The 26389-nt window shown below is 35.0% G+C and overlaps 5 long non-coding RNA genes across 5 annotated transcripts; all 5 read right to left on the reverse strand.

Moving 5' to 3' along the window:
• Positions 1-1840: 1840 nt before the first annotated feature.
• LOC149090150 (uncharacterized) lies at positions 1841-2848 on the reverse strand. Its single transcript, XR_016192745.1, has 4 exons — positions 2601-2848; positions 2403-2423; positions 2215-2297; positions 1841-1915 (listed from the first exon to the last, which is right to left on the reverse strand). It is a non-coding gene; the product is annotated as an uncharacterized LOC149090150 (long non-coding RNA).
• Positions 2849-6101: 3253 nt separating this feature from the next.
• On the reverse strand, positions 6102-7486 carry LOC149090151 (uncharacterized). Its single transcript, XR_016192746.1, has 2 exons — positions 7359-7486; positions 6102-6229 (listed from the first exon to the last, which is right to left on the reverse strand). It is a non-coding gene; the product is annotated as an uncharacterized LOC149090151 (long non-coding RNA).
• A 3943-nt stretch (positions 7487-11429) lies between these two features.
• On the reverse strand, positions 11430-13394 carry LOC149090152 (uncharacterized). Its single transcript, XR_016192747.1, has 3 exons — positions 13072-13394; positions 12036-12094; positions 11430-11518 (listed from the first exon to the last, which is right to left on the reverse strand). It is a non-coding gene; the product is annotated as an uncharacterized LOC149090152 (long non-coding RNA).
• Positions 13395-16222: 2828 nt separating this feature from the next.
• LOC149090153 (uncharacterized) lies at positions 16223-19089 on the reverse strand. The gene is made up of 2 exons (XR_016192748.1): positions 16465-19089; positions 16223-16340 (listed from the first exon to the last, which is right to left on the reverse strand). It is a non-coding gene; the product is annotated as an uncharacterized LOC149090153 (long non-coding RNA).
• A 3353-nt stretch (positions 19090-22442) lies between these two features.
• Positions 22443-24878, reverse strand: LOC149090154 (uncharacterized). The gene is made up of 3 exons (XR_016192749.1): positions 24692-24878; positions 24391-24452; positions 22443-22471 (listed from the first exon to the last, which is right to left on the reverse strand). It is a non-coding gene; the product is annotated as an uncharacterized LOC149090154 (long non-coding RNA).
• Between the last annotated feature and the right edge of the window lie 1511 nt (positions 24879-26389).

The raw sequence follows: 26389 nt of genomic DNA on the forward strand, positions 1-26389 counted from the left end.
TATACAGGTACTTAACCCTTTAAGCAGCACAGCAGAAATCACTAAACCTTCTTCAAAATGTTACAACTTTATTAATAAAGCAGACTTTATTCCCGTTTTCAGCAGGTGCAAACTATGGGATACAGGGTAAAGTGTAACATTGAGAAATCACCTCTACAAAATATCTGGGGTTGTCAATGCTAAAATTAGAGACAAGATATCTGTCAATGCCACTTAAAGGGTGAAGTATGCTTCCAGTATTCCACTTTACATATATCATCGACTATTCACATTTTTTTACTACTAAACTGTACATGCACCTCGTACACATTCCTCTATGGAATTTTCACATGTTTTTTACTTAAATTGACTTGATTTATGCACATTTCTTTTTAAAGTTCAAATACTTTAAATACTTACAAACTGCATCATGTATTTGAAAACCATCATGAAAATTACCTCAAACTTGAAAAATAATGCTCATTTATCTACAGCCATATTTTCTCACATCATATGAGCAACAAGGAAATGGTTAATAGATTTCAGAATTTTAATATTGACAGATTAAACATATTTATTTTGCCAGAAATTTCTTTGCAAATCTAGGATAAAGGCAAAATGATAATGCAATATAATTGTTATTTGTAAAGTAAAATGAAAATGCACACGGACATTATAAAATGTATAAAATGTTGAGTTTTTAACTTCTCACTCACTTTAATCTGTTGATGGAAAACAAAGAAAAGAATGCGTCTATGAATTTTATTTTTTCTAGAAAAGATGTGTAATTTTTTTCTTTTATACTGATATAGAAAGCATTTTGAATCGCAAAAAAGAAATACTGTGCTTCATCAAATAAATAACGGTTTAGTTCTCAACATTTCATCGATGTGTACTAATCGATGGTTCTACAAAAATTTCAATGCTTATAGAGAGTGAATTGAAATTTATTATACTTACTAGCTGCGTAAACAAATATGTACTAACTTACAAAACTTTCTTACTAAATTAGATTCCGAATCAACTGGGATACATATATATAAGAAAATTTTTCAAGTTCTCTATGAAACAACATTAGCAAGTGTTGATTTTTTGTTTTTGCATTGTTTTGCTCAATTAATAGTTTAGCTACAAAAGATTTTGGAAGGTTGACATAAGTTTAAAACCACTGAATTTAATTCCTATGGAATGGTTGAATGTGTTGATAAGAACACAAAATGGAGACGTACTTACGAACTTTGAATAATTAAAATGGAGTGAAATATTATTTTTTCAATATAACAAAACATAAACATATAATGTACAGACTTTAATACATAGATAAATACAAACATATACACTTGGCGACCCGAAGGTACTTTCAAATTCTGTTTTTCATAATGTAAAAAATTTTTGCCCAATTATCAAATATTTTACAATGAATAATTACATGCTTATATATAGCAGTGTTTCTCAACTGTCAGGCCGTAGCCTGGTACCAGGCCCTGACATCAGTCAAACCAGGCAGCAAGCGATTTGCCATTTAATGTTTACCCATTTATTTCCCATTAGTCGTGAGTGTGAACATGCCTCCCACTCGCAAAAAAATCAACCGGGCCGTGAACCACTGGCCTATAGAATATACTCTGTATTGCAAAATCTTATAGTACGTGTGAAAAAAAAGGAAATAATTCACAAAATGGAGAAATATTTGTGAAATCATAATTATACAGTATTTGCAACATGAATATCAAATTATGCTAAATGAACATTTATAAGTTCAATAAGAGTGATTATAGCATGAACAATCCAACACGTTTATATTATGCACAAATAAATAATTTATTCGTTGAAAATGAATGGATGAACGTCTTTAAAATGTGTAGATATATAATAACTATATTATATTATTTTTATAAATTTTATACGTATGTCGACTCACCTTCCCGCTTTTATCCTGAGAGGGGGGAAAAACAAAACATTAATTCATATTACACGCCAATATATACCGCCATAATAACAAAATATTTTGTGAAAAAGCGCAGGGCCTCATAATACTGTTTCAATTATTGAATGTTGGAGAAATAATTGTTTAGATAGAAAGTTTTATTTTAAATAATAGATAAAAATCACAATGCGGATCTAATAAGTAAAAAGTTCAATGTATTAAACATTGAATTATTTGCATCGAAAAAAGATACTTTTAGTCTTTTTCCATTTTTCTTAAAGAACAAAATCATATAAATTGAAACACACATCTGGTTTTGGCTTGGGTGTCAATTCTGTTAGTTGGTCATATTCTTCTAAACTTGAAACTGACATATCTTCAGACGTTGTTTCTAAAGTAGAATAAAATTTCTATTACCTAAGATATATACATATACATCGAAAACTAAATTTAAAAAGTGTAAAGTTAGAAATTTCGAAAGTATGAAATTACTAACCATTATTTGCTGGAGTTATTGCTACAAGAAATAAAGAATCGATGTGAGAGGGGAAAAAGAAATATATTTATGCCATAACGTACTGCAAGTTTATCATTCGTATGATTAAGTGACTGAGAAAAAAACGCAAAACATTTAATATACAGATATGAAATAGTTATATCTAAATATATATAAATATATAGGTCTATTTCTTACCAGCAAGACTCGCTGTGAAAATCGCGAGAAAAATTCCAAAAATGTAAAATAATTTCATTGTGGTTTGAAATGAAAGAATGGATATACAGAGTAGCCAAATTTTTTTTTGTTACACGAATATTGACCTAATGAAATACGCAAATAATCACGTGAATCTCAGAAATTTGCTTTTATTTGTAGCCATCCTAAGGGTCCCGTCAATAATAATGAAAACAGAGAAACATTTGCTATTCGTTAAGCTGATGGAAAATGAAAGAAAAAGTTTCGCCATCTCACAGTCCACCCCTCCCCACCATCCCAGTTTTATCGAAACATTTCTTTTCCTTTGTTGATTTTGCTGTCATGTCCTATAGCATAATTAAATCAGAGAACAGAAAAGCCTTTAGAAAAGAAAAGTATGTTTCTTAGTATCGAAGTATTCGTACTAATAACATATAATAATAAGATAATGTTCATAAATACATTTGTTGAATACTTCCTGTTAATTTAAAATATTTCAATTTTTGATAGTTTTGAACACACACACTCTGCTTCTTCTTGAAATTTATTTCACTAAACGTCTCTTCAGAGTTATAACTGATTACAAAAGTTGTATTATAGAAAGTATATGCACGTGGTTTCTTTAAAAAACTGTTTCACACTTTATGCTTAATAATAAGTTTTCTCAGCTTAATTTTTTCATTAAAATTGCTCATTGAAATTTCATTACACAATTTTTAACCTAAAAATTGAACTCACGATATTTCATGATTTCGTTGTCATATAAAAAAAAAAAAATGGGTAGTTGCAGTTGAAGCTAAAAATAACAGTGAACCCCATCCGGAATCCATCACGGAGAAATATCCACCAAAAGTCCGTTATAAGAGAGCCCTCAATCACGGCAAAAATTTTCGATATAATGGATTTCCCGTTAAGAGCGAATTTCAATTTTTCGCTTGAACTTTGTAATTTTATTTCCCTGCATTATATAACACTGTCACTGTCTTTCACATCTTTCCCTTCTGACATCAGTGAATTAGCAGGATTATAGGCGTGTGCCGAATTTTTGCGGGGGGGGGGGGGGGAATTAATTTTTTTTTTCATTTGATCATTTTTGTCGCACCACGGTCATTTTCTGCACACGAGGGATAATTAGACCGGGACCTACAATTTATTCTGAACGGCAGGCTTGTTTTTTATACTCATCGAGAGGTTGGTGCGCTAACCTCTCGATGGGGGACTCCCTGCGGTAGTAATTTTTTGCTGCGATCAAGTTGCCGTTTTTTATTTTACCCCTGTGTCAGGAAAGTTTTCTGACAAGGATGAACCGGGTATCGAACTCGCGACACCTCTAAACATCCTTTGATACTTTAGGCGAGCATCTTATCCACCGGGCTACCACGCCCCTTTGATTTTTTTCTTCTGGGAGAGGGGCAGTTACGTGTTTTACTTCAAAATAACGTTCTTATCTTGGTTCGAGGTCAGCCAATGAGCGAAATTCCAATCGTGAAATTGATTTTTGGCTCAAAGCAGTTGATTCTCAAAAGCATTTTTTTGCACACAATTTCATATTAATTCTAAACCAATGTTTCTCGCAGGGATTTCTCCATGATGATTGGATCAACTGCTATGACAAATAGCAGATGCCTCATTTTTACACGTGGAAATTCGAGCAATTGACAAGGACTACTTAGTTTTTCGGCCTTCTCCGGAGGTGGATTTATAGCATTGCGGCCTGTGGGCTGTACAAATTTTGCAGCACTTCACCCAGTTTTGTCTTGTTTTCTTGACTACTCATCCCCCACAATTAGCCTCCCTGGACTGATATCGCTAGGCCCGTTTAGTTCTCCCCCACACCGTAAATATGCCTCTGTATCTAAGCCACTTTTTCAGTCTTAAACGGTGACGTCACAAAGATTGTGACGTCACCGAAGAAGGCCATGCATATTTCCTATTGCTATTGTATATACTGCAAAGAAAAGGTAAAGATATCACATGCTGAGATGAATGTATTTAAAATTTTTCATAATCTTTTGAGGACGATACCCTGGGATCCATTCCTTGTTGAAGCATGTGTGGTGATAAATGGTAGTAATCCGATATTGCTCTATAAAAGTTTGATAAAAGTTCTTTTATAAAACTTGAAAATGCTTCCAATAATTGCATCGGTTATATTCGAGCGAAGTTAATTGATACGATAAGGTTGTTGCCAACGATACGATTGGCTGTTTTTTTAAGTTTTATAAAAGCACTTTTATCAAACTTTTATAGTGTAATCCCGGCCTTAAATTTATTTTACTTATCGATTGTAATCGGCCATAACTTGACTCTTTAGTGCTTAAAAAAAAATTTTCACTTTGATGTTCCCTAATTTTGTTCCCCTTCTTCAATCATATTTGATTCTATGCAAATAATAACAGTAGTCTAACATTGCAGCGTTTATTTAATTGCACAATATTCCAGAAAAAAAAATATATATAGGTATATAAAAGAGAAAGTTTTTCTCACAAACCTCTTATTAATAACTTCGAATAGATGTGATTTAATTTCAGTCGTATAATCCAGCGACTCGAAGAGAATGACTATAAATTAAGGAGGAACAATGAGCTATAACGTCGAATATCGTGTGATTTTATAAACAAGAAAAAAAAATTTAGATAAAATTAACGAAAGAAAGAATAATTACTATATGTACAGCTCGAAATAATAAAATTTCTGTAAATAAAAAATCGTATTTTGCACCTTTGTTATTGCATTTTTTAAAACCAATAAGTTATTTACCAATTCGTATAACAATGAATTACCATATTTATTTAATTAATGTAGGCGAACTTTCACTTAGAAAATCATAAATTTGATACGGAAAAAAATCAAATGGTGTAATTTATTGTAATTCTTTTTTTAATATGTTGACATTACACTATAAAACGTATGTAAAAGATCCTTGATCAAACTTGGAAAAATACAAGCAATAAGCTCATTGGTTGCTTTTTTCCAGTTTTGTAAACGATCTTTTGCTAAACTTCTATAGTGTAATCCCGGTAAGGGGCCGTTCAAGTATTACGTAAGCAAATTTTTAGCCATTTTTGACCCCCCCCCCCCTTGTCAGCAAAAGTCAGCAAAACGCTGACACCCCCCCCCCCCACCCTCCTCATGTCAGCAAAATTTCGTCATCAGCTCTGCCCCTCTGAATCCTAACTCATATTTTCATAAAGGGTGGTCGATGACGTAGGCATTATCCAAACCCCCCCCCCCCTTCCCCCTTGGCATCAAAAGTCAGCAAATCGGAACACCCCCCCCCATCGATGATGACATAATACTTGAATGACCCCTAAGAAGGGTAACATCAAAGTTGTGGGTCCGGATCTTAAACCGCGATTACACTATAAAAGTTTGAGATAAAGTTCTCTTATAAAACTTGAAAAATGTAACCAATAGGCTTATTGGTTATATTTTTATCAATTTTTTTTTTTTTTAGAATAAGAAAACGATCAATTTCCTGATCAAAGAAAAATATCGAAATATTTCTTTCAAACATAAACTTTATTCGGACTCATGACAATTGCGAGAAAAACTGGTTCGATTCGAGAAGTCAGCGAATAATGACGCAACTTTACTTGATAAGAAGAGCAGTTACATCTTTTTCCGCTCTGTAATATAAAATGATAAAAGAAAAGAAATTAATTTGAAATTTAATACTGAATGGTTGATTCCTCATTGGATTAACGGCTTCAATATTACATTGTGAATCATTTTTGTTGTCAAACTCAGTTTCTTATTCCAGCAATATTGACAAATTATTGTTTCCAACAATTTATTTATCAATATTTAACAAATTACGGCTTTTTTTTTTTTTTTTTTGCTCGCTTCGGCTCAGCAGACCGAGACCCTCAATCCAAATCCGCCGCATCACGAGGATCCAGGTTCGAATCTCACTGATGGAATAGAGTTGGTCTTCTGGGGTTTTCCAACTTCAAGGCACTTTTGAGAACCGATTTCTTTCGAGACTTAAAAAAGTCTTTCGAAAGAGAGCAATCAGGCTGTGGTGCGTCCTAGTTCCTGCAGATAGCGCACCCTCCTCACACTTTTTCTTGTGCGTAGTTGCTTGTGAAAAAAATCAGTTTAACCTTGTACTACTGATACGTAAGCATGTCTTCTTCGTCGTTGTACTTCTTACTTATTATACATTAATAAATTGTTAAGTTTTTAATGTGTTTTATCTTGTGATTACATAGCATCAGAATAAGACTTACAACATGTAAAATAATTCACGCATGGCACTACAACCAAAAAAAAAAAGGAAAAAAAAATCCTGCCGGTTGTCTGTTTCTGAAGTGGGAAGCAAATGGGAGCAGCTACCTCGTTGGGCATTTTGCCTGTTGTGGCGTTGTATTTGTACTTGACAAGCAACATATGACAAGTATTCCTCAGAGATAAACTTCTCGTCAGATTCACAACACATACACGCACATTCCGTCATGTATTAATTCATGTAGAAATTCCATAGAGTAATATGAACGAGGCGCATGTACGGTTTAGTAGTAGCAATAGCACAACGGCATTCCAAATAGGTGTGTGTGTACTTCATATGCTTTTGCTGAGATTCGAACACAGATCAGTGGGGTCTGAGGTTGGTGCACTGACCAGTGAAATTCCGGGTGACAGTATTTTCACACCATTTATAGTTATCGGTACCTAATTCTATGTGGTGTCGAACAATATTTCAATAACTTTTCCACAAAAACGTTTAGCGCATTATTTTGCTTGAATTATGCTTACCTACTATGTAAAAGGAAGTTTTTTCAGACGCATGCACTCACTCGTCATCTAGATTTCCCAGATCCCCTAGATCAATGCCGAAATTCTGCATGCAAATAAAGCGGATTGTTTCAGATTTATTGATAATGCTCAGTAATCAATAATGCTAAAAAAAATTAGTTTACAATAATTAATTATCACTTGATCATTTTTGTTGCACTTCGATCATTTTCTGCTCATGAGGGCTAATTAGACCTTAAATCTGAGACCATTCTTAATGAATAGCACGTGCGAGATTGGATAGTTGTTGTGTGATGGCACTTTCAAACTCATCCCCCAAATGCTCAATAGGATTGAGATCTTAGAGATGGGGGGAGGGGGATCGCCAAAGCAAAGTAAACTCGCCTTCATGTTCCTCAAACCAATCCTATGCATTACCAGCACTATGGCGGGACGCATTATCTTGTTGAAAGTAGACATCGCCATTAGGATAAACCATCAATATAATGGGATGTACGTGGTCAGCGATGATGTTTAGATATGATGCCTCATTCAAACTTTCAAAAACATGAATTAAAGGAGGCCTAAATCATGCCAGGAAAACATTCCATTCCCCTCCAAACCATCACATTAGCCTCAACCAGCTTTAAGCTTTGTAGCGATGCAATTGGAGTCCACGCTTTCGTGCCGTTTCCGCCAAATTCTCACTCGTCCATCTGCATGGTGTCATTTGACCATTTAACTTGCGCCATGGTCATTTTCTGCACACGAAGGCTAATTAAAGACCAGGAGCCTACTATTTATTGCTGATTCCGAACGGCAGCCCTTTTATGCTCACCGAGAGGTTGGTGGGCTAACCCCTCTGTGTGGGGACTCCCTGCCGTAGCAACCTTTTTCTGTGGTCATGTTGTCGCAGTTTCTGTTGTCAACCCCGCGCGTCTGGAAAGTTTCTGACAAGGACAAACCGGGTATCGACACATCTAAACATCCTTTGATACTTTAGGCGAGTATTTTATCGGCCTGGGCTTCCGCGTCCTATAATAATTAATTATGTATTCTTATTTGAATAGTCTTTTTTTTTTTAGTGTGTGTGTCACTTTTTTTTGATATACAGTGAAACCGGTGCAAGTTGACTGCCCATAGGCGTTTGCGAAAGGGCGAGATGGACAACTTATAGATGTGTTCAATTTAGCTGGTTTTCTTGTAGTATATATTAAAAAAAAGGGAATGAACTAAATTTCTTTACGGTAGAAAAACATTAGAAAATTTTCTGTCAGAAATAGAACAAAAAAAATTTTTAATGGAAAACTTAACATAAAAATGTTTTTTTTTTAGTTTGTGGTACAAAATATTTATTTATAAACTGATATTTAGTAAAATATGAAAAAAAAAAATCATCACTTACAAACTGAATATTAACATGTTATATATGTGAGAACTTGAACTCAAATTGATAATATTAAAATGAAATTAGTTTCAAAAAATACGTGTGGCTGCATTTGAATGCATTTCACAAAAAAGTTATCACAAAGGGGGATTTTCAGGGGTAGAGGGTGCTGCACGAAAGCAAGTCATCGGTAATTGAACCCGGCATTTTCTTCAATCTCTTCTATGTCTGAAACGTTCGTATATCTTCAGCCGGCGATTCGTGGCTGAGGTGAAACGATTTAACCAATAGTATTTTTCCCACCAATGTCAGTATTATAACGAAAATCTTATATTACAAGAAAATTGAAAATTCAGAAATAAGCTGGTAAACGTACACCCTATATACACATTTTATATATATAGGAACTCTTATTTTCATGTTTCCAATGATTTTCTTTGGTGCAGTGCCCTCTAATCAGCTTCAAGTCTCAAAAGTCGTATTTTTGATGCACCGTGCAGGATAGGGGCAAAAAGTTAGTTACTTGCGAAATCTTTTCCTGGTGTTAAGCACTGAGAATGATCTATCATTTTATCAAATAAAAATTTTGTTTGACATAGAAAGGAGCAAACGATATTCATATCGTACGGTAAATGTAATAAATCGGAATACACGATAACCGGTTATTATGCATACTTACCAATCAGCTTTTATGTTTGATAAATTTATCACTTTTACCGGCGATTATGCATAATTAGCCAAGTGGTGTTGGTAAATTTGATAAATACTGAAAACACTTTCATTTTTCGTTGGTGATTATGCATCACCAGTAAATTTGATAAATGTTTGAAATTTATCTCCTTTATCAGTGATTATGCATAATATCCTAGCGTAATTGGTGAATTTGATAAACATGAAAAAAAATCCAAATCAGTCTAGTATGTGTGATGAATATAGTTGGACCCCGATATAATGATAACAAATTTTACGACCGTACCCCGATGTAATGACACAATGCATGTATAGTATCACGTATAGTATATGATATAGTACGATTTATCATGTTTACCAGCGACGCGAAGCTTGTGTATTATCGCCGGTAAAGTGATAATTTTTTAGTACTTATTAAATTTACCTACGACGCTTGAGTACTATGCATAATCACCGGTAAAAGTGATACATTTTTAGGGGGAATTTATCAACCTCACCAAAATGCTCGGAGATTATGTATAACAACCGTATTTATCACATTTACCGTAAGTCATATACTTACGAGCTGCACATAAGAAAATGAAAATGATAGATTGATGTAATTATTTAATTTAAAAGTCAGATCGTGTTTACTTACGGTGGGTACAAATTTGATTATATAGAGGTTTTTTTTCTGAAAGTGCAAACATTTTGAATTATTACATATATGGTGGCTATTTCTTCCATTATTCAATGCCACATATTGGTATTTTACTCAAATTAAACTCTGAACAAAAAATATTAGTTGAAACTAACGAAAATATCACTTACAAGCTTCAGGATGATGATAAAGTAATCAAGTTAGTGAATAGTAAAGCGTAATACACTTATTTTTCGTTAATACAGAAGCATGTACAAAGGCAAATGCAGCGTAATTTTATATGTTTGTATTTAAACAATATACAGGGTGTCCTGTAATTGTTAATGCTACATTTATCTCATCAACCATCCATCGTAGAGGAATAGTTTCAATTTGAAAAATGCTCAAAAGTCGTTCAGAAATCACCCTGTACCAGTTTTCAGTGTGAAAATGCAGCGTATAACAAAATAAAAAAAAAAATCTAAATTTTTATGCGGTCCCCTTTTCCTCTAACTTTCAGTTTGAAAATTGTTGCCCTGACTCTCCTGGTGCCGAAAAAAAAAATTCCAACTTTCCAAGTGCAATATTCGTTGAGATATTAGAATTCAAAAATCGGAGAAAAGTCAGGGAAGGACATCATAAATGAGGGGAAAGGATTGTTATTCGTTAGTTTTTGCTGTTCTTTCATAACTTTTCTCCGATTTTTCAATCAAATATCTTAGCGAGAAACACTTAGAAACATGAAATTTTTTTTCAGTTGGCCTCAGGGAGTCAGGGCCATGGCCCCCCACATGGGGGGGGGGCTGACAGGGCTCTAGCCCTGAGGCCCGGGACGGTTATCGTCATTTTTTTGCTTTTTCACGCTATAAATTAACTACAGAAGTTAAAAGTCTGACGGAGAGACCCGCAAAAGATTCCAGCCTGGGTCCCCGCTACAGGATGTGGGGACCATGGTCAGGGCAACAACTTTATAATTTGAAATTGGAGGATAAGGGGAGTGTGTAAAAGTTTAGAGTTTTTATTTTGTAATACAACTGTATTTTTACTCTCAAAACTGGTACAGAGTAATTTTTTAACGGCTTTTGAGCATTTTTTAAATTGGAATCGTACATCTTGAACAGTTGATGAGATAAAGGCTGCATTAACACTTATAGGACACCCTGTACATATATGTATGTTTTCTTTGCTTCTTATTTAAAAAATTAAAAAAAAAATACTGTATATGATTCTCTAAAATATAAAACTATTAACGAGACTATTGCTTTGTCAAATAAACTCTTTAATTACATATATTAAAGTATACGAATATATATGTATATTCGTATTGACCCACTTGGGGTCACAGAGCGTCTGTGTCATCGTCATGTACGTCATTTTGTATTTTTCTTAGTTGTTTCGCACTGATCTCATGTGTTGTGTTCAGTCCAATAAATCGTATAAACAAGTTAAAAAGATAATTTTCGAACTCACCTTAGCCTGTTTACCCTATAATAATAAAATATGTAACAATTATAAGTTATCAAATCGCAGAGACAAAAATCATTACTCACAGTAGGAGGAAGTTTTTTATTATGGGCATACGTAACGACATTACGAAAAATTGTTCGTTAAAAATTTTTTTCCAAGTAATTTTTACTTTTTATTGTTTTACGTCAAAAACGAATCGCAAGATGGTTAAAATACCGGGAATTGCGTGTATTTGTTTGGAATAGAAATTAATATTTTTTGAAGCTTAATTTGTTGAGAATATTTGGTGTTTGGAGATGTTCACGGAAAAATCAAAAACTTTTTACAGAAAAACCGGGACAAACAAACTTTCCATTCCTTAAGATTTCATTATTGATTAATGAAATTTTCACGTGTGGATTATACTCAGTGTTGCGGTGGTATTTTTTTTTCTCAAAAAAGCGAAATTAGCGTTCGGATTATACTCTGAGGAAGTTACGGTACATCTATCCTCTTTGTCTCTTAGCAAAGTTTGAAGGAAACAATATTTACCTACCTCTGGTTCTGATGTTATATCATTTCCTAGCGGCGTAGTATTTTCATGTCCCTGTGACACTGAAACGAAATAATGTAGTATAAAGTAACTTAGTACAAGTAACCAAAAATGAAATGTTCTAATTTTTTTTTAAAAGTTTAAGGCTCGTTGATCAAATACAGTAAAACCGCACTATAACGGGCCCCACTGTAAAGGACTTCGCTTATGACGGACATCGATCGTTGTTTTGTTAATATGGATGCGCTGCATAACTCACCGCGCTCTCACCAGCCACAAAAATTAATATTTATACAGACATACGTAATACATATTTCTACGTATATACATATACGTACATATTCATTTTTCCATTCAATCTATGTTGAAGGTTTTTTTTTTTATTTTATATATAATGAACACTATTTACAGCCAAATACTGTACTTTCATTGATGTGTACACTCTGTAGCACGACTACACATTTGTTACATACCCTGATGTGTAACCACTATAAGAATTATCTTATATATAAATGTGAAAGCATGTATGCCCCTGTGTGTTCCCTATACAAATCTACAATTTTAGACCGATCGTCGCCACAAATGTCGCACATATACCAAACTGGAACGGGATTGAACCATAGGCTACTTCCATAAAGTTCGTCAGAGCAGGGCAAATGCCCGAAATGGCCAAAAAACTGTCGGGCAACAATGGTTTCTGATCCCCAACAGTCACTTTCAGAATATTTACTTTGGTTACCGCGGTCTCAAACAATGTATTTCAGACATGCATTATGCCTTTACAATTGCTTGTCACATCTTTAATGCTGCCAGTATTATGTATAACAGTTTATTCCTTTATAATGGTTTCTCATTTTTTCAATCCAACCAGTAATTGAAGAAAACCCGGGCAGCGCCAGGCGTTATGGCTAGTTTGTCATAAATAGGACTTTCATTACAACGGACAACCAATAAATGGTAGGAAATAAGTAAATAAATGGGGAAATAAATAAACAAAATAAAATAAATTATCCAAACAATAATAATTCATGTTACTTACACGTCATGAAAAATGCAATCAATAACAGCGAAACAGCAACATTGAGTAGGACATGCATACTTCTCTTCTTTTCAGATTTTTCTTGAACAACTTCAGCAATGTGACCACCAGGTGGTCTGTCTCATGCCGTGTCGTTCATGTTCTCTGACATTAAAAACCAGTAATTACGAACAGTTGATATTCGAGATGTTTTTTAGGCATCCAGTGACGTCGTTTGACAATCTAAGTCTGTATAACGTATTAGTAATGTAACTAAATGTTGGTCTAGCAAATAAAAACAAAAAAAAAATCAGATTTCCAATGTCATTACCTACAGCTGCACGCTGTATGTTTGCAATATTCTCTCACAAACATTCATATAAGAAGGGAAAAGAATGAAGTGAGTTAGTTTTTTGGCCAGTGCACAAGTCAGCAACTTTTAGCAACCGGGGGGGGGGGGGAAGGCAGGTTGGTGCTCCGGGCGCCGGGACAGAAGGGGCTCAAATTTTACCCTTTAACATCTTCAGTGTTACAAGGGGGTACCAAAATGTGTGCTTGCTTAGGCTGACCAAGCATCTAGTTCGGCCTTGGTGATAACGGATTATTCCGTTTTCGGATAAAAATGGGTAAATAGACCTATTTCCGATCCTTTGATCCAGTAGATGGAAGCACGCTATATTACAGTTATTATTGTGCGAAAACCAACAGCCAAAGAAAGCGCCACTTTCATTTCGGCGCGAATCAAAATGGATGTTGTTTTCGAAACGTAATATTCATCAATAAAATTTTGTTTTCGCTTGAGTAAAACGGCAGAGAAAACATGAAGTGATCGAAAGAATCTATGGTGTGTGATGATGCGCTTTTCCCATACAACAACTTTTCGATGGCGTAAGTAATTTTCAGAATGGGGACTTGAAAAGTGTAGTCTTAGCAGGCGCCTCAACTGTTTTTAAAGAGAATTTAATTAACCTCCCCCCCCCTTCTCTCTCTCTCTCTTCTCTTTTTTTTCACTGCCATGACGAGTATTCAATTTTTAAAGTAATCCTCATTTTTGGGAACTAGAAATACAGTCGATGCCACTTATAACGTTCGCACTTATAACGTTTTCCTCTTAGTACTACTTATTTTCGTGGTCTCAATTCTAACTAATTCTCGTTAAAATTCCCCGTTCAAAGCGTTTTCTCGTTTATAACGTTTCCTCATGACGGTTTTTTAGAAAACGTTATAAGCGGGATCGACTGTATAATATAAAGTACCAGTATTTTTAAAAATTCGTTTTTCAATTTCAGCCGTAAAAAAATAGATTCAAATGACCGGCTAGACAATCAGGAAAAAATATATCCATGAATTTACGACTTTTTAATGTTGAATACAAAAGAAAAAAATCTTATGAGGCCAGATTGAAGCGGTATGAGATACGTTTGCTAAGATACGTGTGGTGGGGAGGGGGAAGGGCTGGACGATGTTAGTTTTCCTGTGAATTGTGTACTGCTCATCCATGCTATTTTGACTGCTTATAGCGAACACCGATTTCAGCAAGATACGACTATAATAAATTTTCGACCGATTTTCGAACATATATAGGCACGAATTTCTCTATAATCCCAACCAAATCTACTCATCTGCAGATTTGTCTTTCTGCAACAGATAATGACTCCTTTCTTTCCTTGGAAGACATTAGGGCTGTTTTGGATACGGTTAAATCCTATTTTGCTTTTATTTTTCTCTGTTAAATCTTATTTTGTTTGCAGAAAACCTCATTAAAAAGAAAGGATTGAGGTTATTTTTTCCATAGAATCTAACCTCTAAACCGCCTTTGTAAAAATTTTCCATTCTCAAGCTAGATTCGGACATTGGTTGTGATGATTTAATCGTTTGTAAATTAATTTTGGGAATGTCCACACACAATTGCAAAACACTACTCATTGCTTCAAAGATTGTTGTGTGAAAGACAAAAAAAGGGAAAATAAAGTGAGGTATCAAAAAAAAAAAAAAAAAAAAAATTCGGTGTTACTTGAAGTTTGTTAGTTTTTCTGTAAACGGTTCGAAAAAATGAGACAAGAAAAATTTCCATTCCGTGCTGTTACTAAAATAGAGGCATTATATACTGCAGGTTTATTTGGCCGCTGTGGTGGTCGAGTGGTTATAGTTACGGACTCGCGATGCGAAGATCCAGGTTCGAACCCCACAGTGGTGGTCGGCTGAAGTTGGTTTCCTGTGGTTCCCAACTTCAAGGTGCGAATGCGAGCCGATCTCCCCGTTAAAAAGTCTCGCCACAGCGAGCAACAGGCCTACAACGTTACAAATATTCAGTCATTACACTTCACTCACAATTTGAAGTATAGATGGCAGCACTCAAATATCATACACAACACTAGCTACACACTCAGACTGTTAGGTGCACTCACTTTGTTCCAGACCCTGCCACGAAGCTGGGCTGGAAGAGATCTCGGCAACGGGATAAGTCCGGTGGCAGAGACCCTGGCGTTCATTCATTCATGCAGGTTTATTTGGCAAAAATGTTTTAAACCAATCACCTAGCGACGTCGTGACGATTTTTCAGTCGAATTATTTCAATTATTATATATTTTTTGCTGATGATTTCAAAACACAGTTAAGAAAATGATTGAGTCAGTTTCCATGTATTCATTAAAAAGTTTTAATCAGGAAAATATATTTTTATTAGCTTCAAACTTTTAAAAAAGTGAAAAAAAGGAGATATTAATTAGTCAGATGACTGTTTAAACGCAAAGTTTTCAAAGTCCACAAGAATATCAAGCAAAAAAAAAAAAAGCAATGATTGATAGATATTTTTGTTGATGTACGTATTCAATTACATGAGATTTTAATCTTTATAATGAGATTTTAATATATTGTTTTAAATCTTTCCATTTTAAGAATGTTCAATTACTGAAAGATTTGTATCGTGCAAGTAAAATGTTTTCATTCACTTGAACGCATCATTTTCCAACCCGGTACGGGGATATAACGAATAGTTTCGCGAATACAAACGAATAGTTTTCTTTCTTTTTTTCCGACTTCATTATAAGCGGGTTCAACTGTGTATACAGTATAAGTTGAGCGTTCAATGTTATCCAAAGCACGCTTGAGCGCTTGGTCTGCCCAGTTGAAATAAATTTGTAAATTCAAAGTAGATATTAATTCTTCGATCAACTTTTTAATGGAAAATTTTATTCGGATTCATGACATTTACAAAGAAATCGTTCCAATAGAGTCGGCGACGAATTATGACATTATCTTTACTTGAACAAAATGTACTTCTTTGCGTCCTATAAAATAAAACGAAAAAACCTTTTAAATATAATTTATTTACTTCAATCATTTACATTTTTATTAACTTGATTTAAATAACTGTTTTCGTAAAATTTTACAAATTAATTTGAGTTTGCCTACCTATATTGTTTAAAAACTTTCTCGAATGGAGTCTCACCCTAACAGAAAACTGAAATCCTGTAAGAAAACAAATTTGTAATTGCAACAAATTAATAGACAATATTAGAAAATTTATTTTCATAATAAATATGTGATGAATTTTCCCTTGCATAAACAGGTTGCTTTTACTCACTGTAGAATTAATTAATTAATAATTTATATCTCATTGAGTAAAATCTTAGCTTGAAGGATTAAGTTTTGAGTTGGAAATATAGTGAATATGAACTTCAGGGGCTTTTATCACAGGGAGTCGAATGGAAACTTCCGGCAGTCTACATTTCAACCACGAGACGGAAGTTTTGCATCCCTGGTTTATGATGTTCTTTGCCAACTTTTCTCGATTGAATGTGAATTGAAATACGTATCTCCGCGAGTATCGCACTTAGAAATTTGGGATTTTTTTTGTTGGCCTCAGTGAAGACAGAGCAATAACTTTCTAATTTGGTTTATGAGGACAGCGTGTCCGTATAAAAAGTTACTTTTTTATTTTAATTACTGTAAAACCTCGTGCAACAGAAATGACGTATCCGATTTCTACAGGTTATTTCGATACTTTATGTCCAAATTGGAAGTACGCCTCTAGGATCAACGGTATACCTCTAATTTGCGGACAAGGGACTTGATTTACTTCACCAAACACCAGGTTTGGACATATCGCAATTTACCGCTAATATTGAGATGGATGGATGGGTGGAAATGAAGGCGCTATCTGTCGGCGGTCACTTCTAGTTCGTTAGGGAAAATATCGCACATTTCACTAATACTTATTCCCTTCCTCCCTCGGGTTTGAACCTGGGACCGTAAATTTCACAATGACAGACGAGCATCTTACCACCATGCCACTCGAGGAACAAGGGACTTGACCGGCCATCAGGTATATACACTCATGTTCATAAATTGAGAATAATGCCAACTCCGGCAAATAAAGGTTCAGAAACAAAACAAACGTTACTTATTCATAAAGCCCATTTATTAAACAAAAGATAAAGAACAAAAACGATGGTATATGTATGATACCATTCATAAAAACTACGATTTTTGCTCCCTGGAGCAATTGTAAAAAATATCTCCTTTACAAAAACTTTCTATTACATGGTTGGTATGATCGTTAATACATTGTATGTCTCCCATGCGATGAAATACAGTCCCTACAACGCCTAGGCATGCTGAGTATCAAATTATCGATCTGATCTTGGGGAAGATCAATCCACTCAGCAAGCAATTCTCTCCGAAGTTCCGGTACACATGTAGGAGGTGGTTGACGGGCTGCAACTCGTCGGCCAAGCATGTCCCACACATGCTCTATCGGATTCAAGTTAGGTGAGAATGCTGGCCATTCCATACAGGTTATATTTATATCCTCAGATTCAAGGCATTCGTTTACGATGTTTGCTCGGTGAGAACGGGCGTTGTCATCCATAAACACAAATTCTGCGCCCATGGCACCCCTAAACAAACGTACACGTTGTTCCAGAATGATGTCCCGATAAATTTGGGCTTTCATGGTTCCGGTTTGAACATGCAGATCTGTTCTGGAACCCAGTATAATTCCACCCCAAACGAGCAATGCTGCACCACCGTAACGGTGTCGTTCAATGATGTTGTCTTGGTGGTAACGGGTACCTGGCGTTCTCCATATGAAAGTCCGACGTGAATCAGACTGCAAGCTAAACCTGGACTCGTCGGAAAACATCACACAAGCCCACTGTGACGATGTCCACATTGCATGTTCTCTACTCCAGGCTTATCGCTGCCGACAGTGAGTTGCCGTGAGCGGAACACATCTGATAGGCCTGCGAGCATATAGACCAATATCTCCCAAACGTCTGTACACGGTTTGCCTTGAAACTGTGGTACACGTGGCTGCAGATAGCTGACGAGACAGGTCGGATGCTGTGCTCCGTCTGCTTCTTTTGGCAGTTACTGCCAAATACCGGTCTTCATTTCGGCGTTTTAACTCGGGGGCGACCTGCACTGTAACGTCTACTGACATTTCCGTTATCTTGGAATCGTTGCCAAAGCCTAGAGATGACACTTTGGCCAATTCCAAGTTCCTCGGATACTTCCATCTGAGTACGCCCACATTCCAGGCGGCCGATAATTCTACCACGTAAAAAATCATCCACATGCGTCCTCTGTGTCATAACTATTCGCTTATGGCACTGAGCGCCTTACAGAACTCCTGTGAACAATTTCACTTCTTTGCCACCATTCCTTATATACCCCTCCCCCCTTACACTCTCGTCATTGTGACGTACTATCGGCATCATCTGGTGGCTTCCTGAAATTTGCATATCATTCTTGCAGATGTATGTGATAATTCTACAAGTGAAATTTTTACTTTTGACTTCGATTTTCGTGTGATTCTGAATTATCCTTAATTTATGGACATGAGTGTAAAACGGAATAAATAAAAATAAAGACGTGAAAGAAGGAAATCATTCGTTGAAAATTTTCTCAATAAGGATCTCAATAAGGATCGTAAGAGAGGCTTCGTATAAATGCCATTTGCTTAGTTAAAAAATATTATAATTATGCGTATAATAATTTTTTCAAAATAAAGTAAAATATGAAAAATTCACTTACAAACTGAATTCATACATTTTTATTAATCGGAACTTTAAACCAAAAATTTACAACAATAAAACGAAAATCAGGACTTCATAACCATCAGTTCACGAAAGAGGCTATTTAAATTTTTCTCAAATGTTGATTACTGTTTCAGATTATCGAAAAAAACCCAGCTAGAATTATACTCACGAGCTGCACAGAAGAAATTTAAGACGTGTATAAATTTAAATTTTTGATCTCGTGGGGTTATTTTACATAATTTTTTTTTTCGAATTTATGGAAGAAATTTCGGAAGGTCGAAATTGTGAAATACTGATCTGCGATTGAGATTTAGGCGCGGTAAAATTAATACGTTTAACAGAGTGAGCACAAATTTATTTTAAATTTAAATATAATTAATTATCAATAATTATATCATTTTTAAATCTAACGAATAAATTGTATCCCTCTAAATTTTTGTCTTTCGATTTGGCATTTCACAACCTCAATTTCAATACGATTCAAAATTGAATTTTCATTTTTCGTGATTGTATACGTTCGGGAAAAATTTAAGGAATCTTGCATTTTTTTTTTAGAGCAGTTGTCGATTCAGGAACTTTGCAATTGCTAAAATAATCAACTTAGTCATTGTTATATGCCAAAAAAAAGAAGAAAGAAAGAAAAATGATTTTGTGGGCAAAATAATCTCAAACCACACAGTGGGACAATCCCTAAATCGCATGATTTTAGTGGCATGGTTCGGGGGAAGGGGGGGGGGGAGATTCACGGTGTTCACACACGCAACACGCACGTACACTTCAGTTCCTAATTTAATAGATCATCTTTTTACCTCAACGTACCTTAAAATGATTGTAGTCAATATATCAGCAATTAACCCTCTGTGGTCCCGTGTATATTTGAATATACATAGTAAATACTAGGTAAAAAAAAACCCTTATACTAATTAAAAAAATTTTTTTTTTTGTTGATATTTTAGAAAGTATATCACATTTGGTATCATTTCAGTATCAAATACGTGCAATACTTCTTTATCTAGAAAAAGTTTATTCCCTGTTAATGTCATTTTTTGAGAGCTTTTTAAATTTTACTTGTTCGGAGATATACACTGCTGACCACCCAAATTGCAACACCGAGAAAGACAAGAGATATCGCAACAATATTTATTTTGTAGATAACATGTTGACCAAGCATCAAATGATTAAATTTATAGACTTCTGTGAAGTGTGGTTCCTGCCAAAATCAGTAGCCAGAGTAGCCGCCATTGTTGGAGATCACCGCTGCCACACGCCTCGGCATTGATTCAAAGTGACTTTGGATGTGTTCTTGGGGTACAGCAGACCAAGCAGCTTCCACGCGTTGCCAAAGTTGACCTGGTGTGGCAGCTGGGGATGTAATCTGGGTCAATCGTTGAGCAACCATGGACCACATGTTTTCTATCGGCGAAAGATCCGGAGAGCGAGCTGGCCAGGGAAGCAATTCAATCTGGCGATTGACGAAGAACCTTTGGACAATGCGTGCCACGTGTGGTCGCGCATTATCCTGCTGAAATATGGCTGTGGGCAAGCCCTGAAGGTAAGGAAGGACAACTGGCTCCAACACCTCGGAGATGTAGCGCTGGCTTTTTAAAGTACCGGCAATGCGTACTAGAGGAGTGCGAGAGTGATATCCAATACCGCTCCATACCATAATACCCGGTGCAGGACCAGTGTGGCGGTGCATAACGCAGCTGTTCAGCATCCTCTCTCCACGGTGGCTCCAGACTCGAATCCGACCATCGTGGTGTTGCAGACAGAAGCGTGACTCGTCAGTAAAGACAATTTCATTCCATTGTGCCGTCCACATCTTTCTTTCATCGCACCATTGGCGGCGGAAACGTCTGTGGTTCTGCGTCAAGGGTAGACGAAGCAATGGACGTCTTGCGGACAGACCACTCTGCTGTAAACGACGTCGAATGGTACGCGCAGACACTGGATGATGCGGTACAGACTGAATGTGCTGTGCTATGGTTCGTGATGTGGCTGAGCGATCCGTCACTGCCATACGCACAATACGCCTGTCATCACGTGAAGTGGTGCACTGAGGTGGATGCGATCGAACACGTCGGTCCGTCGTACCCTCCTGCATCCAACGATCACATATCCGCATTACAGTTGTTTGGTTTCGTCCAACACGACTACCGATTTCCCTGAAAGATAATCCACTATCTCGGTAGGCCACTATCCTTCCTCTGTCGAACTCGGATACTTGATCAAAAGATGAACGCTGTTTTCTACGAGGCATAATTGATCGTTTTTTTGAAAAAACCACAAGAAAAACACAATTGCCGTACTTCAAATCGTCGAAATCTCCAAGCCTTAAATAGCGCTTTGAAGTGGCGCTACAGGCGCGCGTCATGTGCGTCTGCGCTGAAATTCTAATCATTTGCATATCTCACCTCCGCTAATGCATGTTGTAAATTTCATATTATTTGCATGCTTCCTTCAGGGTGTTGCATTTACGGTGGCCAGCAGTGTATATAAAAACACACAAAATTCAGGGTATAGCAAATAAAATTCAAGATAAAAATCATTAAACTTTGCTAAATAAAATCTTATATGTTTAATAGATAACATTAATATCAAGGCAAACTGTATATTTTACCCTCTTAATTTACCATTTTAGCTAATTAAAAAAACCCAGTCTAATTAATTAAATTTCTACGGTGAGATATATTGTTTCAATTAAAAATATGCCAACAGGAACGGTTTACATCCTTATTTCTAAAAAAAGAGAAATTCGCCACGTTTTCACTGAGGTGAACCATTAGAGCAATGGTTCTCAACCGGTGCTCCGTGTGCAACTCCCAGGGGCTCCGCGGCGACTCGAGGAAAATAAAATGGATCAGTAAATTTGATAGATGAGTAAGTAAGAGAGGCCTACAAGGTTCTGCCAAAAAATTATGTACAAAAAAGGGCTCCGCGAGTCAATAAAGGTTGGGAACCACTGCATTAGAGGGTTAAAATCATGTTCCCCTAATTCACAATTTAACGGGAAAATGCACGTGATCGCATTTTTTCGTGTCCGAAAGTTTGCAATTTTTAAAATATTTCACCAAATCAATCCATATTTGACATTCTTTTTCGTGTTTCATTCTTCAACGTCATGTTATTATTTTACTCACATTGAACAATGAAGGGTAATAAACAAAAGTGCACTCACGATCTTTATGGGAGTGATAGTACAGTATATTATTTTCATTTAATTCGCATGCAGAAACAAAATCATTGGAAATTATAAAGCATTTAACGTTGAAGTTACTAATTAAATTACACACAAATAAAGAAAAAAATCTTGATATAAATATGAAAATGAAACTAGTTTAAATCACGAATCTGTAACTCACCTTAGCTTGTTTGCCCTATAGTAAAAAATTACAAAAAACCTATTAAAAACTTTTCGTAGACAAATCAACACATGTGATTGATAGTGAACTTTGCAATTTGCATTTAAATATATTTTATCGAGAATACAACATTCTAATTTGAAATCACTTTAGTAAAAATATTTCTCACAAATTATCTGATTATTATTTCTGTATGTGTGAAAATGAATGAATAAATTTCATTTAATTTGCTAAAACAATAATTCAACGTTTGTTGATTCAAATTTTATATGAAAACCTCATCGAGACTATGACTCATTGCAATGGAAAACGTCAAATTTCATGATTATGTTTTTGATTACCATGCAGATCGAACATTGAACACTTATATAGTCATACCTCTTTAGTTCGTCACCCAGGTAACGCCTCACTACGCTTACTTGGTCACTTTTTAGAAATCCAATTGTCCTCTATGGGATTCTATGGGAGATTAAGCCGGTGTAAGCCGCTCAATATATTTGTGGGTTTTTTTTATGTTTTGAACAGATCTTAGATGGACGATTGTCAGGCATCTGTAACCCTGTGTGCTTCCCCTACTTTCAGAATGTTCTCCAAATTAACAAAAAAGTTCTTTCATCTTTAAAGACAAAGCAGCGTTACGATGGAGGAATATGAAACTCTTATCTCCATACTAAGAAAATTGAAAATTTGTATCGAGACAACAGACTTCCTATTTCTTTCTTCTGTGGAAAAAAGAGACGCTTCTTCACCTACCAATTTCACACAAACAAAACTCGCCACAAAACCTTTTCAGTAAAAAAAAAACTATTTTTTTTCGAACTTCGCAGAGAATATTTTATTTTCATTTATGATGTTCCGAAAGAATTAAACTGCCATACAAGACGACAACAGTAGGCTACTTTAGTTTCCATAAACATGCAGAAAAATTTGCGAATTTTTAAAAATCGAAGAGGGTAATATTTTTCGTTATTCAAATGCGCAATTGAGTAATATTAATTTTCATGACTGAATTCGTTCGACTAACTATAATTTGGTTTTTTTTCTGAATGACTGCATCAGTAGGGAGACAGGAATCAACTCGGTCACGGCTCACTCCGTTTAACGAGGCACTTCTCTTACGAGGTCATATTTTTGGTCTCCAAGAGTGGCCCATCAACGAGGTTTGACTGTATTTTTTTTTTTTTTTTCTGAATGAAAAGAAGTTTAGGATTTGGGATTGAAAGATATCTCTTCTGTTATCACATCTTTATTTTTACTGTTTTACGTTTGATGACGGGAATATGTACTGACAGCACAAACACAGTCGATACTCGACCATGAGTTATTGCTACCGTTCCAATATATGACCGATGCAATAAGACCGTCGTTTCTTCCTATTCACCCCCTCCCCCATGTTATTTGTCATCCAATATAACGACCCACAGAGACCATTCAATTCAATACAACATCCGAATTTGTCTCTGCTCCTTATATTTTTTGCACAGAAATGTATAAATTCCATTTTTTTTCGTTTGCCAAAATTCTGTTTGACTTTTGATACTGAAGAACTCGGTACACGGGGGCTCACAAGTAATTATGTATTTATCACAATTTTAATACTATTTTCTAACCTGATGCATTTTAACTGCTTTTGTTCATTCCGACCGAATGTGAACTCTCTTAAGAGGATAATTCGAACATTCGAGAGAACGACCTCCGATATAACAGCCCTTTTCCGTGGAAAATGTTGAAAGTTTGTTATTACGAACGTGAACTATATATTATGTCCCAGAAGGGGGAAAAAAAATATTAGTTTCGTTATTTATCTGTATAATATTTTTTTTTTGTTTTTCAAAACCGCGTGAATGTGAATCTTCAGTTGCATAATTGATTTCGAATTACATTATTAAACCTGAAGTATTATGCTATGTTGAAATGAATTACGATCGACATACCTCTGGTTCTGGTGTTGCCTCATCTTCCCACAGTGTGTTGCCATGTTCATCTCCTTGCGACACTAAAACGGGAAAGATAACGTGCTAATAATCAAAAGTGCCCTGAATTTTCACTAAAATTTGTTCATTTCAATTGAATTTATTCACATCAAAATGCTCTTAAAAATTTTAAAAGTGTAATTTCTTTTATTGACGATCCAACAAGGACCAGAAATGTAAAAATGTCAGTGTGATGCTAGTTCAACAACTTTTTCTAAACGGGTTAAGTAAAAACAAAACAAGCTGTATCGATAGTACTTACGGGAAATGAAAAATACTATCAGTAGCAGAGAAACTGTGACTTGGACTAGAGCTCTCATGTTTCTCAGTTTTGTATATTTTGTTGGAACAACCTGAGCAATGTGGCCACCGGAGGTTCTGTCTCATGCCATGCCGTTCATATTCTCTGACATTAAAACAGTCATTATAAACAGTTGATATTTCAAGATGTTTTGAGAGTGACGTCAGTAAACAGTTTAATGTAAGGCCAAAGCGAGCGATATGTTAGCCTTGCAAATAAAAGATGAATCTATGATATCATTACCGACAGCTGCACGTCTACAATATCCTCTTACAAATATTCACTTAAGAAGGGAAAAAACGAAGTAAATTTTTATAAAGTAAAGTAAGTTAAGAAAAAACACAATAGTACGAATAATAATGTTCAGAATATTCTGTTAATGATTATACGTAGGGCCTGGATTATATGCAAATGCATAAGTGCATATGCATTTGCATATTTTGGCCTTTTTAGCATTAATGCATATAAATGCATAAAATCAAAGAATTTTTAGTACAAGTGCATATTTTTGAAGGTTTATTTAAGCTCACTCAATTTTTTTTATAACATTTCAAACAAATATTGTTCATAATATTTTCATAACATTGCTTTTTTTCCCCGCAGGAGAAATTTAGTGAATTAAATACATATTTATAAAGTATTTCACGAATATTAACCGTTTAATAGTAAGGCTATTTCTAGAGATAGGTCAAAGTGTTAATTTGTTTTTAGAAAATAGTGTCGAAATTCTTTTGTTACTGTTATTTTCATTATTGAGCTACAACATTATTGAGCTTTCATTATACGGCTACAACAAACTGAAAATTGAAAAATGCCTGAATAAAAAATATGTAGAAGTCATTTGCATATGCTGTATATATTATATGAGGGGAAATTTTTTTGCAAAAGAATACTTATGCACTAAGAAATGGGAAAGATCCTTTTAAAAACACATCTGCTTTTTTTTTGTGTGGTGATTTTTTTAATGCATATTTTCTCATTTTTTGTAAATATTTCGGAATTTTTTGCCTTTTTCAAGATTTCCCAATATTCTGGGGTGTTTAATGCATATTTTGGAATTTTCAATGCATATTTTGGCATTTTAAGGGTACATTTTGTATTTTAAGTACTTACTTTTTTTTGCATTTTTAATTGCATATTTTTGCATTTTTAATTGCATATTTTTGCATTTTTAATTGCTTATTTTTGCATTTTTAATTGCATATTTTTGCATTTTTAATTGCATATTTTTGCATTTTTAAGTGCATATTTTTGCATTTTTAAGTGCATATTTTAGAGCATATTTGCATATTTTTAGAACATATTTTGTCACTTTATTAGAGCATATAAGCAGGGCTCTAATTATAAGATATAAGAGTGCAGTGTTCTTCTTCCAGCCTTTAATCCTTGTGAACCGGTGGAATTACATGAACAATTTCTTAGACAGACATTAATGGGAAGAATAATACTTATGAGCCCCCGAAAAAAAATAACTAATAAGAGAAAAATTTCCTAACTTTTTATTTCAAAACATGTTTACCTCGGAAGAACGCAGATGTTGTTTGCGGATATGAGTGAAGTGTTTTACATTTTTTAACGGGATGAAGGGGGGGGGGGGGGTGATGGTTAGGATGACTATGAGTTAGTAATGCACCGTGAGAGAAAAACATCCAAGGAAAA

Source organism: Pholcus phalangioides, unplaced genomic scaffold (assembly GCF_987345545.1).
Source record: "Pholcus phalangioides strain wild (caught in Gottingen) unplaced genomic scaffold, Ppha-v1.0 ptg000001l_1, whole genome shotgun sequence".
NCBI classification, from domain to species: domain Eukaryota; kingdom Metazoa; phylum Arthropoda; class Arachnida; order Araneae; family Pholcidae; genus Pholcus; species Pholcus phalangioides.